General features: G+C 38.6%; 1 protein-coding gene across 2 annotated transcripts in view; it reads right to left on the minus strand.

Annotated features, from left to right (window-relative positions):
• The window catches only part of LOC105470931 (F-box and leucine rich repeat protein 2), a 127,624-nt gene that overhangs the window by 45,935 nt on the left and 62,625 nt on the right, over positions 1-19,064 (minus strand). The window lies entirely within an intron of this gene.

The raw sequence follows: 19,064 nt of genomic DNA on the forward strand, positions 1-19,064 counted from the left end.
TTGGTTTGAAGTATTTGTTCGCCTGGCAGAAAGATGGAGCTCATTAGTTGGCAAAGTCTATAAGTGATCAGTTTTTCCTAAGCAAAAGCCAAGGAGCCAGAGAACACAGGAAAGATGAGGGGGAAAGAAAAGCAGACAGAAGCAAACAAAATCTTGGTTGGCATCAGTAATGCCTTAGAGGAAGCAGTAGCTGCCAGCATGGCAGGGGACTGAGTGAAGCCTCGACATTCTGGCAGTCAAGGAGAGGAGCTGCTGCTGCTAGTACGTGAGCAAACAGCCATGTGCGCCTCAGCACTGTAGAGTGACAGCTGGAAACAAAGGGCAGCTTTTCTGTGAGAAGGATGGATAGGATTGAAGTCAGGAACAAGAATAGTACTTCGGTTCTGAGAGTCCTGGAAAGTAAATATGAGAGTCTGTGCCTCTGAGTGTGGAAGGGGGAGAGTGGTAAGATGGTGAACAGCCACCTATAATATTCCTCAAAATTCTTTAAAGGTAACAATAGTGGTGAGATAAAAATCCATGGCCTCAGGGAAGGAGAGTAGAATCATAAAACATCAAAGTGTTGTACCCTACAATAATGTACCCACATGCAGTACCATGGGATACTGACTGTAGAGATGCCATCCTACAATACAGGCTACAATCATTCTCTAGTGAAAAGCAAAGGATAGAAGCATAATAAGGGTTACACTGACTTTAAAAGATTCAGTGGATCTTTGTACATAGAAAAATGCTGGTGGCTAAAATATATGTACTTAAACATATACATCCAAGTATTTTAGGATATCTACACATCTACATTGCTCAACCCAAAGGCTCTCTTGCCCCTAATAGCTGTGTTCTGTGACATACGACCATCCCACAGCTAGCCACATCTGATTGTCAGCTCCCTACAGAAAACAAGCACCAAACAGAAACTAGCCTAGTACAGCAGAATCACATTTCATGCAGGGATTGGGTTCTAAAAGCATATGCCAAAGGTAAAAAAAATCCCTTGAAAATCCCTTAAGAGCATACCACCTTTATCATGTCTCAGTAATAACAATACTGGTAATAACAAAAATAATCAACACTGATTATGCATCGACTATGTGCCAACCATAGTTTACATGTGAGTCATTTAATTGGCACAACACTGCTATGAGGTGTTGTGCTATTACTATCTCCATTTTACAGATAAGGACACTGAACATAGAGGTTAAGTAAGGTGCCCAGGGCACGCTGATAGTAAAGGTGGAACTAGGATTTGAATCCAGGTAGTCTGACTCAAGAGCACAAGCCAGGACCACTACATATACTGCTTTGGAAAGCTTAACACAGCTGTTTTTCCCTCAGGATTGGGCTAGATCCTAAGAAAGAAACTTAATCTAAGAGATATGAGCCGCTATGTGAGCTCCAGAGTGACTGACACAAGTAAGCTATAAAGTAACCTAACAATGCCATGCTGGATACTCTAACTCCTACCCAATAGTTCAACAATGTACAACCAATCACTAATCAATGTTACTTCTGGAAACCGGTAAGAGTTCCCAAAAACAACTTTTGTAATCGCCCCCTCCTGATTCATCCTTTTTTCTTTAAAAACTCGAGCAGGCCAGGCACGGTGGCTCACACCTGTAATCCTAGCACTTCAGGAAGCTGAGGCAGGTAGATCACAAGGTCAAGAGATGGAGATCATCCTGGTCAACATGGTGAAACCCCATCTCTACTAAAAATATAAAAATTAGCTGAGCGTGGTGGTGTGCGCCTGTAGTCCCAGCTACTCAGAAGGCTGTGGCAGAAGAATCGTTTGAACCCGGGAGGCGGAGATTGCAGTGGGCCGAGATCATGCCACTACACTCCAGCCTAGGCAACAGAGAGAGACTCCATCTCAAAACAAAAACAAAAACAAAACAAACAAACAAAACTCAAGCAACTCCTTTTTTCTCAGGATCACTTCCCAGTGTTTCCTGAGCTGCAATCTCAAACTTGCCCCAAATAAACTCTCTAGATTAATTTTACCTCAGTTTCCTTATTTAGGTCAACAGTGCTATTTCTTAACTGATAATAACAGATGAAGTAGTTTTCATTGAGTGAGTGTGTTGCTTGGAACAAACTGGACTCCTGCTTCACTCACATGTGAAGCAAGAGCTCACACGTTGAGACACACGCAGGAACCAACACATGGAACAGGAATTCACATTTCTCATCTCATGCTTACTACCTAGGTTTATGATTACTAAATGAAAAAACAGATTGCCTAAAGTATTTACATTATTTCCCCTCTCTCCCCAACCTTTTAAACTGAAAGTAGTTGAATTTGCACAAATAGGCGTGGCGATACTCCAAACTACCACACTGACGGCCAAAGCCAATTCCTGACTCATGTTTCAATGAGTAAAAGTAATGCCCTCAATTACAAAGCCTGGGATACTGGCAATAGAAACGTAGATAGCGACACGAGTGACAAACTGAGTTCTGACCCCTCCAAAACATTCTTTCCTAGAAAGTGCTTCCTTATCTCAAATGTGATTGCCTCAACTTTACAAGGCAAGCACTGCAATAGCGCCTGGTTATAAATATACACAGCGGAGCGAGGGATTGGATGGACTTTTGGACTTTGTATTCTGCTCCATTAGTCTGTTTGTCTTTGTGCCAGTAAGGCTGATTTCATGAAGCTTTAATAATAAGTCACAATGTCTGGTAACGTAAGTCCTTCAACTTTGTTCTTCTTCAACAAGATTATCTTACTTATTCTTGATTCTCAGAATTTCCTATTAAGTTTCAAAATCAGCATATCAACTTCCACAAGAAAACTTTCTGAAATTGTTACTGGGACTGCATTGAATTTACAAAAAATTTGGGAACAATTGAGATTTTTACAATATTAAATTTTCCGATCCAGAAACATGATCCATTCCAAAATTTATTTAGGATTTCTTTAATTTCTCACAGTAATTTTTGTAGTTTTCCACATAGATACCTTGCTTATCTTTAGATTTTTTTTTCTGGTTATTTGATGTTCTTATTATTAAAATGGAATATCTTTTGGCAGCACATGGTGGCTCACACCTATAATCCCAGCACTTTGGAAGGCTGAGGGAGGAGGATCACCCGAGCCCAGGAATTCGAGACCAGCACGGGCAACATAGTGAAACCCCATTGCTACAAAAAAATACAATTACTAGCCAGGTGTGGTGGTGCATGCCCATAGTCCCAGCTACTCAGGAGGCTGAGGTGGTGGGATCAACAGAGCCTAGGGAGGTCAAGGTTTCAGCGAGCTGTGAACCTGGGCAACAGAATGAGACCCTGTCTTGAAAAAAAAGGAATATTTTAAATGTCATTCTTTAATTGTTGCTAGTATATAACGTTAATTTTCATATACTGACCTTGTACCCAACAATATTTCTAAATTTGTTCATTCATTCTGATTTTCTACATAAAACATCAATTCACCAGTGAATAATGAACTAACTTTCCTCCTTTCCAACAATTATACTTTCTATTTCTTTTGCTTATTACAGTGGCTATGATTTTCTCTAGTACAATGATAAATAGAACTGGTAATGAAATACATCTTTGTCTCATTCTCATCTCAGAGAAAAAGCTGCCACTATTCAATTATTATGATGTTTACTATAGGTTTTTATTTCCTGCCTTTCAATTAGTTTATAATTCCTTTGTTATAGCCTATAAAATATTTCCATTTGCATGCACAATTTTAACACCTTTCACATTTGTTTATCTCCCCTTTAAATTTTTTTTTTTTTTCCAGATGGAGTCTTGCTCTGTCACCCAGGCTGGAGTATAGTGGCGTGATCTCAGCCCACTGTAACCTCCGCCTCCAGGTTCAAGCAATTCTCCTGTCTCAGCCTCCCAAGTAGCGGGGATTACAGGCGCATGCCACCACATCCGGCCAATTTTTGTATTCTTAGTAGAGATGGGGTTTCACCATATTGGTCAGGCTGGTCTCGAACTTCTGTCCTCAGGTGCTCCACCTGCCTCAGCCTTCCAAAGTGCTTGGATTATAGGCATGAGCCACCAGGGCCAACCTAAAATTTTTATTTAAAATAAGAGCAAGTAGTACAGATAGTTAGCATATACACCCCCACCAACAGACCCACACAGATCCCCCTATCATTAACATGTCATATTAGTGTGGTATATTTGTTACAATTAATGAACCAATATTGATACATTATTATTAACTAAGGTCTATAGTTTACAACATAGTTCACTCTGTATTAGTTAGTTCTAGAGGTTTTGCCAAATGCATGTCATGTAGCTGCCATTACAGTTTCACATAGAATAGTTTACTGTCAACAACATGTTTCACGTATTCATCTCTCCTCTCTTCCTCATGAACCCTCGGCCACTACTGATTTTTTTCTTCCCAGACATGGTCTCACTCTGTCACCTAGGCTAGAGTATGGTGGTATGATCATGGCTAACTGCAGCCTCAACCTCTTGGGCTCAATCAATCATCCCACCTCAGCCTCCCAAGTAGGGGAGACTAAAGTCACACGCACCATGCCCAACTAATTAGAAAAAAAATTATTTTGAAGAGACGGGGTCTATGTTGCCCAGGTTGGTCTTGAACTCCTGGCCTTAAGCAATCCTCCTGTCTTGGCCTCCCAAAGTGTTGGGATTACAGGTGTGAGCCACTGTGCCCAGCCCCACTGATCTTTCTAATGTCGCTATAGTTTTGTGTTTTCCAGATGCCATATGATTGGAATCAAACACTATGTAACTGTTCAGACTGGCTTCTTTTACTTAGCAATATGCATTTAAGGTTCCTCCAAGTCTGTTCATGGCATGATAACTTACTGTGTTTTATTGCTGAATACTATCTCATTGTGTGAATATAGCAGTTTGTATATCCATTCACCTATTGCAGGACATCTTAGTTGCTTCTGGCTTGGGGTGATTATGAATAATTCTGCTATAAACATTTGTGTGTAGTTTTTTGTGTGGATATAAATTTTCTACTCATTTGGATAAAAACTTAGGTATGTGGCTGCTTGACTGAATGACACATTTATGGTTAGCTTTGTAAGAAACTGCCAAGCTATATTTGAAACTGGCTGTACCATTTTGAATCCTCACCAACAGTGAATAAGTGTTCCTCTTGCTCTGCATCTTACCACCATTTAGTATTTAGATTTTTGAAATTTACCCATTCTAATAGGTATACAGTGGTATCTCATTGTCTTAATTTTCAATTCCCTAGTGACATATCGTATTAAGCATCTTATGCTTGTCATCTATATATCTTCTTTGGTAAAATATCTGTTCAGATTTTTTGCCCATTTAAAAAAATTGAGTTATTTCTCACTATTGAGGGTTTTGTTTTTTTGTTTGTTTGGTTGGTTTTGTTTGTTTGTTTTTGAGATGGAGTCTCACTGTGTTGCCCAGGCTGGAGTGCAGTGGTGCGATCTCAGCTCACTGCAACCTCTGCCTCCCGGATTCAAGCAATTCTCTGCTCAGCCTCCCCAGTAGCTGGGATTACAGGTGTGTGCCACCACACCCAGCTAATATTTGTATTTTTAGTAGAGACAGGGTTTCACCATGTTGGCCAGGCTGGTCTTGAACTCCTGACCTCAAGTGATCTGCCCACCTTGGCCTCCCAAACTGTTGGGATTACAGGCGTGAGCCAGAGCCCAGCTGATTTACTCACCGTTGAGTTTTAAAAGTTCTTTACATATGTTGCACACAAGTCCTTTATTATACATTTGGCAAATATTTTCTCCCAGTTTGTGGTTAACATTTTAGCAATACTGAGTCTTCCGATCCATGAATATGTAATATCTCTTCACTTATTAAGATATTCATTGATTTCTTTCACTGGAATACTGGAGTTTTATAGTTTTCCTCATATAGATCTTACAAAATTTTCTTCAGAATTATACTTAGGTATTTCATTTTTTTGATGTTAATGTAAACAGTATTATTTTAAATTTCGAATTTCAGTAGTTCATTGCAGGTATATAGGAAAGTAATTAACTTTTATAATATTAACCTTAGATTCTGTAACCTTACCATAATTGCTAATTAGTTACAGGAGGAGGTTTTTTTATTTTATTTTATTGAGACAGAGTCTTGCTCTGTCACCCAGGCTGGAGTGCAATGGCACCATCTAGGCTCATTGCAACCTCTGCCTCCCGGTTCAAGTGATTCTCCTGCCTCAGCCTCCTGAGTAGCTGGGATTACAGGTGCCACCACCATGCCCGGCTAATTTTTGTATTTTTTAGTAGAGACAGGGTTTCACCATGTTGGTCAGGCTGGTCTCGAACTCCTGACCTCAGGTGACCCACCTGCCTCAGTCTCCCAAAGTGTTGGGATTACAGGCGTGAGCCACCGCACCTGGCCCAGGAGGAGGTTTATTATTACTAATTATTTTCTCAGTTCTTTGGGGTTTTCATGACATGGGCAATCATGTCAACTGCAAACAAAGCCAACTTTCTCTCTTTCCAATGCATATCTTTTATTTTCTTGCCTTATTTTATTACATTAGCTAGGACTTCCAATACTGTGATGAACAGGAGTGGTGAAAGGGGACATCTTTTTCTTGTTCCCAATCTCAGGGAAAAAGCATCTAGTCTCTCATCATTAAGTATGATGTTGGCTGGGCACGGTGGCTCACGCCTGTAATCCCAGCACTTTGGGAGGCCAAAGTGGGTGAATCATTTGAGGTCAGGAGTTTGAGACCAGCCTGCCCAATATGTTGAAACCCCATCTCTACTAAAAATCCAAAAAAGGCCGGGCGCGGTGGCTCAAGCCTGTAATCCCAGCACTTTGGGAGGCCGAGATGGGCGGATCATGAGGTCAGGAGATCGAGACCATCCTGGCTAACACGGTGAAACCCCGTCTCTACTAAAAATAAAAAAAAAAAAGAAAACTAGCCGGGCGAGGTGGCGGGCACCTGTAGTCCCAGCTACTCGGGAGGCTGAGGCAGGAGAATGGTGTGAACCCGGGAGGCGGAGCTTGCAGTGAGCTGAGATCCCGCCACTGCACTCCAGCCTGGGTGGCAGAGCCAGACTCCGTCTCAAAAAAAAAATAAAAATAAAAATAAAAAAAATTAGCCAGGCATGGTGGCACAGCCCTGTAATCCCAGCTACTGGGGAGGCTGAGGCAGGAGAATCACTTGAACCTGGGAGGCAGGTGTTGCAGTGAGCAGAGACTGCACCACTACACTCCAGCGTGGGCAACAGAGCTGGACTCTGTCTCAAAAAAAAAAAAAGTATGATATTAGCTGTAGGTCTTGTGTAGATGTTCTTTATCAAGTCAGGGAGTTCTTCTGTATTCCTAGTCTGCTGAGTATTTTTATCATGAATGGGTGCCACAATTTGTCAAATATTTTTTCTGCACTTTCTGATGTGACCACATGATTTTTTTCTTTAGTCTGTTGGTGTAATAGATTACACTGACTTTTGAAGGTTAAAATATCCTTGCATAGTTAAAATAAATTCTGCTTTATTGTGGGATATAATTATTTTATACGTCACTGGATTTGACTTGCTAATATTCTGTTAAAGGTTTTTGCATCTATTTTTATGAAAAATGTTGGTCTTGAGTTCTCCTTTTTTTGTAATATTTTATATGGTCTTGGTATTATGGTAACACTGGGCTCCCAGAATGAGTTAGGGAAGTCTTCTGCTTCCATTTCCTGGGTTTAAGTGAGAATCAATGTTGTTAAAATGTCCATACTTGTTGTTTCCTGACTTTTTAATGATTGCCATTCTAACTGGTGTGAGATGGTATCTCATTGTGGTTTTGATTTGCATTTCTCTGATGGCCAGTGATGATGAGCATTTTTTCATGTGTCTGTTGGCTGTATGAATGTCTTCTTTTGAGAAATGTCTGTTCATATCCTTTGCCCACTTTTTGATGGGGTTGTTTGTTTTTTTCTTTTTTTTTTTTTTTTTTTGAGACGGAGTCTCGCTCTGTCGCCCAGGCTGGAGTGCAGTGGCCGGATCTCAGCTCACTGCAAGCTCCGCCTCCCGGGTTTACGCCATTCTCCTGCCTCAGCCTCCCAAGTAGCTGGGACTACAGGCGCCCGCCACCTCGCCCGGCTAGTTTTTTTGTATTTTTAGTAGAGACGGGGTTTCACCATGTTAGCCAGGATGGTCTCGATCTCCTGACCTTGTGATCCGCCCGTCTCGGCCTCCCAAAGTGCTGGGATTACAGGCTTGAGCCACCGCGCCCGGCCGGTTGTTTGTTTTTTTCTTGTAAATTTGTTTGAGTTCTTTGTAGGTTCTAGATATTAGCCCTTTGTCAAATGAGTAGATTGCAAAAATTTTCTCCCATTCTGTAGGTTGCCTGTTCGCTCTGATGGTAGTTTCTTTTGCAGTGCAGAAGCTCTTTAGTTTAATGAGATCCCATTTGTCAATTTTGGCTTTTGCTGCCGTTGCTTTTGGTGTTTTAGACATGAAGTCTTTACCCATGCCAATGTCCTGAATGGTACTACCTAGGTTTTCCTCTAGGGTTTTTATGGTATTAGGTCTAACATTTAAGTCTCTAATCCATCTTGAATTAATTTTCGTATAAGGAGTAAGGAAAGGATCCAGTTTCAGCATTCTACTCATGGCTAGCCAATTTTCCCAGCACCATTTATTAAATAGGAGAAGATGTGGAGAAATAGGAACACTTTTACACTGTTGGTGGGATTGTAAACTAGTTCAACCATTATGGAAAACAGTATGGCGATTCCTCAAGGATCTAGAACTAGATGTACCATATGACCCAGCCATCCCATTACTGAGTATATACCCAATGGATTATAAATCATGCTGCTATAAAGACACATGCACACGTATGTTTATTGTGGCACTATTCACAATAGCAAAGACTTGGAATCAACCCAAATGTCCATCAGTGACAGACTGGATTAAGAAAATGTGGCACATAGACACCATGGAATACTATGCAGCCATAAAAAAGGATGAGTTTGTGTCCTTTGTAGGGACATGGATGCAGCTGGAAACCATCATTCTTAGCAAACTATCACAAGAACAGAAAACCAAACACCGCATGTTCTCACTCATAGGTGGGAACTGAACAATGAGATCACTTGGACTCGGGAAGGGGAACATCACACACCAGGGCCTATCATGGGGAGGGGGGAGGGGGGAGGGATTGCATTGGGAGTTATACCTGATGTAAATGACGAGTTGATGGGTGCTGACGAGTTGATGGGTGCAGCACAGCAACATGGCACAAGTATACATATGTAACAAACCTGCATATTATGCACATGTACCCTAGAACTTAAAGTATAATAATAAAAAATAATTAAAAAAAAAAAGTCCATACTACCCAAAGCAAATGACAGACTTAATGCAATCCCTATCAAAATATGAATGACAATCTTCACAAAAACAGAATAAAAACAATCCTAAAATTTATATGGAATCACAAAAGACCCATAATATAGCCAAAGCTATCCCGAACAAAAAGAACAAAACTGGAGGAATCACATTACCTGACTTCAAATTATACTACAGAGCTACAGTAATCAAAACAGCATGGTACTGCCATAGAAACAGACACATATGGAACAGGATAGAGAACCCAGAAATAAATCCATATAAACTACATACTACAATAAACTCAAAAGTCCCAAGAACATACCCTGGGGAAAAGACAGTCTCTTCAATAAATGTTGTTGGGAAAACTGGATATCCATATGCAGAAGAATGAAACTAGACCCCCATCTCTCACCATACACAAAAATCAAATTAAAATGGATTAAAGACTTAAATCTAAGACCTCTAACTATGAAACTATTACAGGAAAGCATCAGGGGAAATGCTCCAGGACATTGTTTTGGGCAAACATTTCTTGAGTAATATCCCACAAGCACAGGCAACTAAAGCAGAAATGGACAAATGTGATCACATCAAGTTAAAAAGCTTCTGCACAGCAAAGGATACAATCAACAAAGTGAAGAGAAAATCCACATGATGGGAAAAATATTTGCAAACTACACATCTGACAAAGGATTAGTAACCAGAATATATAAAGAGCTCAAACAACCCTATAGGAAAAAAAAATCTAACAATTCAATTTAAAAATGTGCCAAAAATCTGAATAGGCATTTCTCAAAAGAAGACACAAATGGCAAACAGGTATATGAAATGGTGCTCAACATCACTGATCATCAGAGAAATGCAAATCAAAATACAACGAGGTATCATTTCACCCCAGTTAAAATGACTTATATCCAAAAGTCAGACAATAACAAATGCTGGCAAGGATGTGGAGAAAAGGGAACCCTCACACACTGTTGGTGGGAATGTAAATTAATGCAACTACTATGGAGAACAGTTTGGAGGTTCCTCAAAAAAACTAAAAACAAAGCTCCCATATGATCCAGCAATTCGACCGCTGAGTATATACCGAAAAGAAAGTAAATCAGTATATTGAAGAGATATCTGCACTCCCATGTTTGTTGTGGCACTGTTCACAATAGCTAAGATTTGGAAGCAACTTAAATATCCATCAGCAGATGAATGGATAAAGAAAATGTGGGACATATATACAATGGATACATTCATCCATACATCCAACATATATCCATCCAACATCCAACATATATACATTCAGCCAAACAAAGAATGAGATCCTGTAATTTACAACAACACGGATGGAACTGGGGGTCATTATGTTAAGTGAAAGAAGCCAGGCACAGAAAGACAAACTTCGCATGTTCTCGCTTATTTGTGGGGGCTAAAAATTAAAACAATTGAACTCATGGGGGAAAAGAGTAGAAGGATGGTTGCCAGAGGTTGGGAAGGGTGATGGCAGGAGGATGTGGGGGGGACATGAGGATGGTTAATGGGTAAGAAAAGTAGTTGGAAAGAATGAATAAGACCTAGTATTTCATAGCACAACAGAGTGACTACAGTCAATAATAAATTCTACACTTAAAAATAACTAAAGAGTATAATTGGATGGTTTGTAACACAAAGGATAAATGCTTGAAGGGATAGATATCCCCATTTACCCTGATATGATTATTATACATTGGATGCCTGTATCAAAGTATCTCATATACCCCATAAATGTATATGCTTCCTATGTAACCACAATTTTTTTTATGTGAACACAGAGTTGTTAATATTCCTTTATTATCCTTTTAATGCCCATGTAACAACGATCCCTTTCATTTCTGATCTTGGTACTTCCGCTCTTCTTTTATCCTGGTTAGTCTGGCTAAAGGTTTAGCAATTTTACTGAACATTTCAAAGAACCGGCTTTTGGTTTCACTTATTTTCTCCATTGTTCTTAATTTCCTTGATTTCTACTCTTCCTTTTTTATTTTTAAAGCTTATTTATTTATTTTTAGAGACAGGGTCTTGCTATGTCACCCAGGATGGAGTGCAGTGGGGTGATCATAGCTCACTGTCACCTTGAAATCCTGGGGTCCAGGGATCCTCCTGAGTAGTTAGGACTACAGGCACATGCCACCATGCCCAGCTAATTTTTTTTTTTTTTCTTGATAGAGATGGGGTCTCACTATGCTTGCTTGGTCTCGAACTCATGATCTCAGGCAATCCTCCTGCCTCAGCCCATTATTTCATTTCTTTAGCTTGCTTTAGACTTCCATTGCCCTTTTTCCTCTAATTTCCTAAAATGGAAGCTAAGATTCTTGATTTTATTTTTACTTTTTATTTTTTTGTGAGATGGAGTTTCACTCTTGTTGCCCAGACTAGAGTGCAATGGCACGATCTCAGCTCACTGCAACCTCCGACTCCCAGGTTCAAGTGATTCTCCTGCCTCACCCTCCCAAGTGTCTGGGATTACAGGCACACACCACACGACGACACCCGGCTAATTTTGTATTTTAAGTAGAGACAGGGTTTCACCATGTTGACCAGGCTGGTCTTGAACTCCTGACCTCAGGTGTTTCACCCACCTCGGCCTCCTAAAGTGCTAGGACTACAGGCATGAGCCACCACACCTGGCCAGATTCTTGATCTTAGATATTTATTTTTTCTAATTTATTCATTCAGTTCAGTAAATCTCCCTCTAAGCACTGCTTCCTACAAAGTTTGGTGAGTCGAATTTTCATTCTCATTTAAAAATATTTTTGCTTTCCTCTTAAGACCTTTTCTTTGACCCATGTATTATTTAGAAATGTGTTCTTTAATCTCCAAATATTTTGGGAATTTTTGGCTTTCTGTTGCTGATTTCTGGTTTAACTCATTGTGGTCTGTAAGAACACTTTGTATGCTATTCTTTTAAATGAGTTGAGCATTTTATGACCTAGAATGTGGTCTATCTTGGTGAATGTTCCATGTAACTTTAAGAGGAATGTGTATTTTGTTGTTGTTGTTGGATAAAGCATTCTATAAATGTCTATCAGTTCTAGTTAACTGACGTTACTGTATATTCTGTAGGATTTCTGCATTATGTTCACAAGAAAGGCTCGTCTGTGTATTTCCTTTCTTATAATGTCCTGGTAGGTTTTGATACCAGAATTATCCTAGTCTCATAAAATGAATTAGAAAATGTAGTGGGTTGAATGACACGTGCCCCATCACCACCAAATAAAGATGTATTTGTGACCTAATCAACAGAACCTGTGAATATTACCTTATTTGGAAAAAGGGTTGTACAAATGTAATTAAGTTAGGGATCCTGAGAAGAGAAGGAGGCAATGTGACCACAGAGGCCCAGACTGATGAGTGATACAGCCAAAAGAAGCTGGGAGAAGCAAAGAATGGATTCTCCCCTAGAGCCTTCAGAGGGGGCATAACCATGCTCACACTTTGAATTCAGACTCTGATCTCCAGAACCGAGAAAGAATACATTTCTGTTGTTTTAAGTCATCCAGTTTATGGTAATTTGTTAAAGCAGACATAGAAAATGAATATATTCAATGTTCTTTTTCTGTTTTCTGGGAAAAGTCAACATAAGACTGACATTGTTTCTATCTTAACATGTGAAACATGTGAAAAGATTCCCAAGTGAAGTCATCCCAGCATGGAGGTTGCTTTGTGGATTCAATTTATTTACCAGATATAGGAACCTTCAGACTTTGGTTTTTTCTGTTGTCAGAGTTTGTAATTCTGTAGACATTATAGTGATGTCCCCCTTTTGTTTCTGGTATCAGTAATTTGTGCCTTCTTTCTTTTCTTAATCAGTTTTAGTAAGAATTTATCAATTAATCTTTTCAAAAGGCCAATTTTGGGTTTTGTTAATTTTCTCTAGTGTGTTTGTTTTGTATTTCCTTAATTTTGGTATAATTTTCTTTCCCACCACTTCTTTTAATTTATTTCCTTCCTACCACTTTCTTTAGTTTTAATTTATTTCCTTCCAATTGATGCTCAAGTAATTGATTTTCAGTTTTACTACTTTTTCTCTTTTAATAGTGTACAATTTTACTTACCACATTTTTGGTTTTCAATCCATCTGGAATTTATTTTTGAACACTTACACACTGATTTATTTTATCTCAATCCTATACTGAGTACCTATTTGTGAATAGATGTTACTATATTTTTTATTCTTTTCCATTGTATTGTTCCAATATAGCATCATTATAATTACTATAGCTTTATAATGTTAGTATGCAAAAGGATAAATCTACTCAATTTGATCTTCTTCAAAACTGCACTAGCTATATGGGCATCTTCACTATTATACATAAATATTAAAATCAATTTGTTAAATTATCCATAGCTTCCTCCTGAGATTATGACTGAAATTACATTTTTACAGTGTTGAGTCTTCACATCTAGGAATGTGGTTTACTTTGACATTTATTTGCATTTTGTTTTAGTCTTTCAGAAAATTTTAATTTTCTCCATAAAAGTCACATTTTTTGTTCAGTTTATTCCAGGGTATTTTATAGTTTTTTTTTTTTATTATGAGTATTATCTTTTTTGTATTTATTTTCCTAATAATTGAAATTGATTGTTAGATATTAATTGTATATCCAATATTACCATACTCTTATACTGATTCTTTTGATATTGCTATGTAGAAGAACAGATTGTCTCAATTAATGATACCTTATAAATGCTTATATTTTTTATTTCTGTTTCTTGTCTTATTTCATTGGCTAGTATGTCTGGAAAATACTATGTAACAAAAGTAATAGACTATCTATAACATTTGCAGGCCCAAGGGCAAGAGTACAAATGAAGACCCACATACCACAGGTTTAAGTATTTTAAAGTTATAAAAATCAAGCTAGAAAACTCTTAAATATGCTCTTCCTTCCCTCCTTGACAGATATATCTTCATGACAAAATTTTTTAAAAACTGGAAAATTACACTATATAACTGGAAGTAGGCAAAATACTACAGATTGAATATAATTATTGTTTCACATGACTGGGTGCCCTACTGAAGAGTTTGCAGTATTAGAATAATAGAATATGGAATACTAAATATTGTATTTCTAATCAATAAAATATTTTTGTTTCATTATGTTGCTATAATTAAGGTTTTTACATAATTTTTGTTCCATTATTATTGATGCCAAATTAGAAAACTTTTCTTGAGTCATGTAGTTTTAAAAGTTTTTTATTAATCTAAATTTGGAGAAACTTCACTAGGCTGAAGTTTCAGTTGGGAACAGCAACTGAAATCTAAAAAAAAAAATACTTAAGTTTAGAAAGTATACCAAAAGTGTTTGCATATAATGTTCAAGTTTAGTAACAAAGTAGCACAAGAGAAATTAAATTGTTATTGCACAAAATCATATTGGTATTGTTACATGTTAGAACTAGACCTACATATACATAAAGTGTCATATGAATATTACAAAATGTTCCTTAACTATCATACATATATAACTGCGATGAATACTATACTAATTCATGAGTACCTGCAAAATCATAAATTATAACATGCATATAAGCAAAAAAAAACAGATGACTGAAAAATACTAAGAAGTTATATTTGTTGGCCTGGCGCGGTGGCTCACGCCTGTAATCCCAGCACTTTGGGAGGCCAAGGTGGGCAGATCACGTCAGGAGATCGAGACCATCTTGGCTAACACGGCGAAACCCTGTCTCTACTAAAAATACAAAAAAATTAGCCAGGCGTGGTGGCAGGCGCCTGTAGTCCCAGCTACTCAGGAGGCTGAGGCAGGAGAATGGTGTGAACCCAGGAGGTGGAGCTTGCAGTGAGCCGAGATCACACCACTGTACTACAGCCTGGGCGACAGACTCCATCTCGGGAAAAAAAAAAAAAAAAAAAAAAAAGTTGTATTTGTTTTGCAAGAATCTAATGGCTGTAAATAAATAAAGAATAATTTTATGATTCTGTATTTGGTCCTCAAGTTGGGAAACAAAGTATTAAAAAGCATTGTTAGAAATTTACTCTTCATCATAAATAACTAAAACAAAAATGCTTACAGTGTTGGTTCAGAATGGCAGTATTTAAAATAAACACAGTAACAAATGCTAATGTTATCAGAAACTCTATTTTTTTCATAATTGAGGAACTTTGGTTAAAATGACTTATGAGGGCCGGGCGCGGTGGCTCAGGCCTGTAATCCCAGCACTTTGGGAGGCCGAGACGGGCGGATCACGAGGTCAGGAGATCGAGACCATCCTGGCGAACACCGTGAAACCCCGTCTCTACTAAAAAAATACAAAAAACTAGCCGGGCGAGGTGGCGGGCGCCTGTAGTCCCGGCTACTCGGGAGGCTGAGGCAGGAGAATGGCGTAAACCTGGGAGGCGGAGCTTGCAGTGAGCTGAGATCCGGCCACTGCACTCCAGCCCGGGCTACAGAGCGAGACTCCGTCTCAAAAAAAAAAAAAAATAAATAAAATAAAATAAAATAAAATAAAATAAAATAAAATGACTTATGAGAGTGAAAAAAGTAGAGCAAGTCTACTAAAAGCAAGTCTTACTGAATTTTTTTATCATTCATAAGCTTTAAATTTTTAATATACACATTTTAAAAATCTTCCTATTAGCAATGTAACGGATATAAAGAAAACTGCATAAATGAAATGTATAGACCAATGACTTATAAAACAAACATCTTATTATAACCCCTACCCTGGTCAAGAAATAGAACTTTGTCAGCAACCCCAGAGCCTTCACATGTCCTTTTTTTTTTTTGGAGACTGAGTCTTGCTCTGTCGCCCAGGCTGGAGTGTAGTGGCGTGATCTCAACTCAACTGCAACCTCCACCTGCCGGGTTCAAGCAATTCTCCTGCCTCAGCCTCTCCAGTAGCTGGAATTACAGGTGCCCACCACGATACCCAGCTAATTTTCATATTTTTAGTAGAGATGGGGTTTCACCATGTTGGCCAGGCTGGTCTCAAACTCCTGACCTCAGGTGATCTGCCTGCCTCAGCCTCCCAAGGTGCTGGGATTACAGGCATGAGCCACCATGCTGGGCCCTACATGTCCCTTTCTAATCACAATACTACCCTCCATTTCTTCTAAGTGTAGCCACCATCCTGCCACTTTATACTCTTCTCTTTCTTTTCTGTATTTATTATTCAATTTATCATCTCCAAACATTACAGCAACTGGTTCTCATTTGCCCGTTTAAATCTTTCAATCTGCAGGCACCCTCCTTCCATCCCTTCTTTCTCCCCCATGCAAGTTATTTGTTGAAGAAATCAGATTATCCTGTAGTTTCTCACAGTGGATTTTATTAATTGTACCCATGTTAATGTTGTTTAATATTCCTCTGACCTCTGTATTTTCTGTAAATTGGTAGTTGGATCTGTAAAATTGATCAGTTTCAGGTTTGACTTTTTTGTCTGAGCAAGACTCCTTCACAAATGGCATTTTTCATCAGAAGGCACATAATATTTGGTTATTTCTCCTTTTGTAATAAGAAGCAGTGAAAGCTCAATGCCTAGATCTATTAATTTACTAAGGGCTATAAAATGGTGACATTCTAATTCAATCATTCTTCTTTCATTTGGGGTTCCTAAGGAAAATTCTCATTCACTGTTCTTTTACTTAGTACAGTTTGTGTAAGATAGGCGATTTAAATACTTCCTTTTTTTTTTTTTTTTGCGAAGGAATCTCACTCTGTCACCCGGGCTGGAGTGCAGTGGCACAATCTCAGCTCACTGAAACTCAACTCCACCTCCCAGGTTCAAGTGAATCTCCTGCCTCAGCCTCCCTAGGATCTGGGATTACAGGCACGTGCCACCACACCCAGCTAATTTTTGTATTTTTAGTAGAGACAGGGGTTTCACCATGTTGGCCAGGCTGGTCTCGAACTTCTGACGTCAAGTGATCTGCCTTGGCCTCCCAAAGTGGTAGGATTACACGCATGAGCCATGATGCCTTGCCTACTTCCTTCTTTTTTTAATCAAAATAACCCATTTTGGCCAGGGGGAGACTCTTCAAGTTGGTTCCTGAGTACTTTTCAAACAACTCTTTCAGTTTGGCTGTCTTTTACACTAAGGTGTTCTAGTTCCATCATACACTTTCTGTCTCAGTCCTACAATCAGTGTTTGTCCAAGCCCTGGTTTCTTTTTGTGGAAAATAATATTTCAAGACCATAATCTGGATGCTAAGGCAGCACAATGATATCGGATGGTCATTATCTGATAGCATGTTAATTACTGAACTAGCATGTTCAGTAGCCAGATCTAAAATACGCCCCCACAAAAATGATTTTTTATTAAAGTATAACATTCATCCACTGAAGTGTACAAATCCTAGGTATAAAAATACATATACAAACTTATGATACCACCATCTCACTCTCGACATAGAACACATTCAACACCAAAAGATTCTGTTTTGCCCTTTTATGCACCCAGAGGTAAACAAAAATATACTCCCTCCCAGAGGTAAACACCTCTGAATTTTATTACCATAGATTAATTTCCACTGATATTGCACTTCACATAAATGGAACCAAACACTATGCAGTCTTTGGTGTTACTTTTTCACCTTTAACTGTGAAATTTGTCCATGCTGTTGCATGATGCAGCAGTTTGTCTTTGCTCTGTAGTGTTCCCTTAATGAATATACTACAATTTATTTTTCCATCCTGTGGTTAAGTGACATTTGGGTTGTTTCTAACTTTTGGCTATTATGAACAAAACTGCTATAAATATTCTTGTGCACATCTTTTGGTAGACATATACATTTATTTCACTTGAACATATACCTAGAAGAAACTGCTACACTAAAGGGTTGTAAAGTATTTACTTTTAGCAGTGTTTTTTTTCCTTCTAACTTTCATTTTAGGTTTGGTGGGGTCCATGTGCAGGTTTGTTACATGGGTAAATCGTGTGTTGCTGGAGTTTGGTGTATAAATTATTTTTCCATTCAGGTAAAGAGCACAGTATCCAGCAGGTAGTTTTTCAATCCTCATCCTCCTCTTACCCTCCACCCCAAGAAGGCCTCCATGTCTACTGTTTCCTTTTCTGTGTCCATGTATGCTCAATGTTTTGTTCCCACTTATAAAAAAATGCAGTATTTGGTTCTCTGTTCTTGCATTAGTTTGCTTAGGATAATGGCCTCCAGCTGCATCCATGCTGAATGGTAGTTCTGTTTTAAGTTATTTGAGAAATCTCCAAATTGCCTTCTACAGTGGCTGAACTAGTCTACAGTCCCACCAGCAGTGTATAAGCATTCCCTTCTCTCTGCATCCTCATCAACATCTGTTTTTTGACTTTTTAATAATAGCTGTTCTGACTGGTGTGAGATGGTATCTCATTGTGGTTTTGATTTGCATTTCTCTAATGAATAATGATGTTGAGCTTTTTTTCATATTCTTGTTGGCCACATGTATGTCTTCTTTTGAAAAGTGTCTGTTCATGTCCTTTGCCCACTTTTTAAAATGGGTTGTTTTTCCATTTGTGGATTTATTTAAGTTCCTCATAGGTTCTGGATATTAGACCTTTGTCAGGTGCATAGTTTGCAAATATTTTCTCCCATTCTGTAGGGTGTCTGTTTACTCTGTTGATATTTTATTTTGCTGCGCAGAAGCTCTTTAGTTTACTTAGGTCCCACTGATCAATTTTTGATTTTGCTGCATGGCACCTTGTCATGAAGCCTTTGCCAGGGCCTATGTCCAGAATGGTATTTCCTAAGTTTTCTTCTAGGGATTTTACAGTTTTAGGTTTTACACGTAAGTC

This window comes from Macaca nemestrina, chromosome 2 (genome assembly GCF_043159975.1).
Source record: "Macaca nemestrina isolate mMacNem1 chromosome 2, mMacNem.hap1, whole genome shotgun sequence".
Classification (NCBI taxonomy): domain Eukaryota; kingdom Metazoa; phylum Chordata; class Mammalia; order Primates; family Cercopithecidae; genus Macaca; species Macaca nemestrina.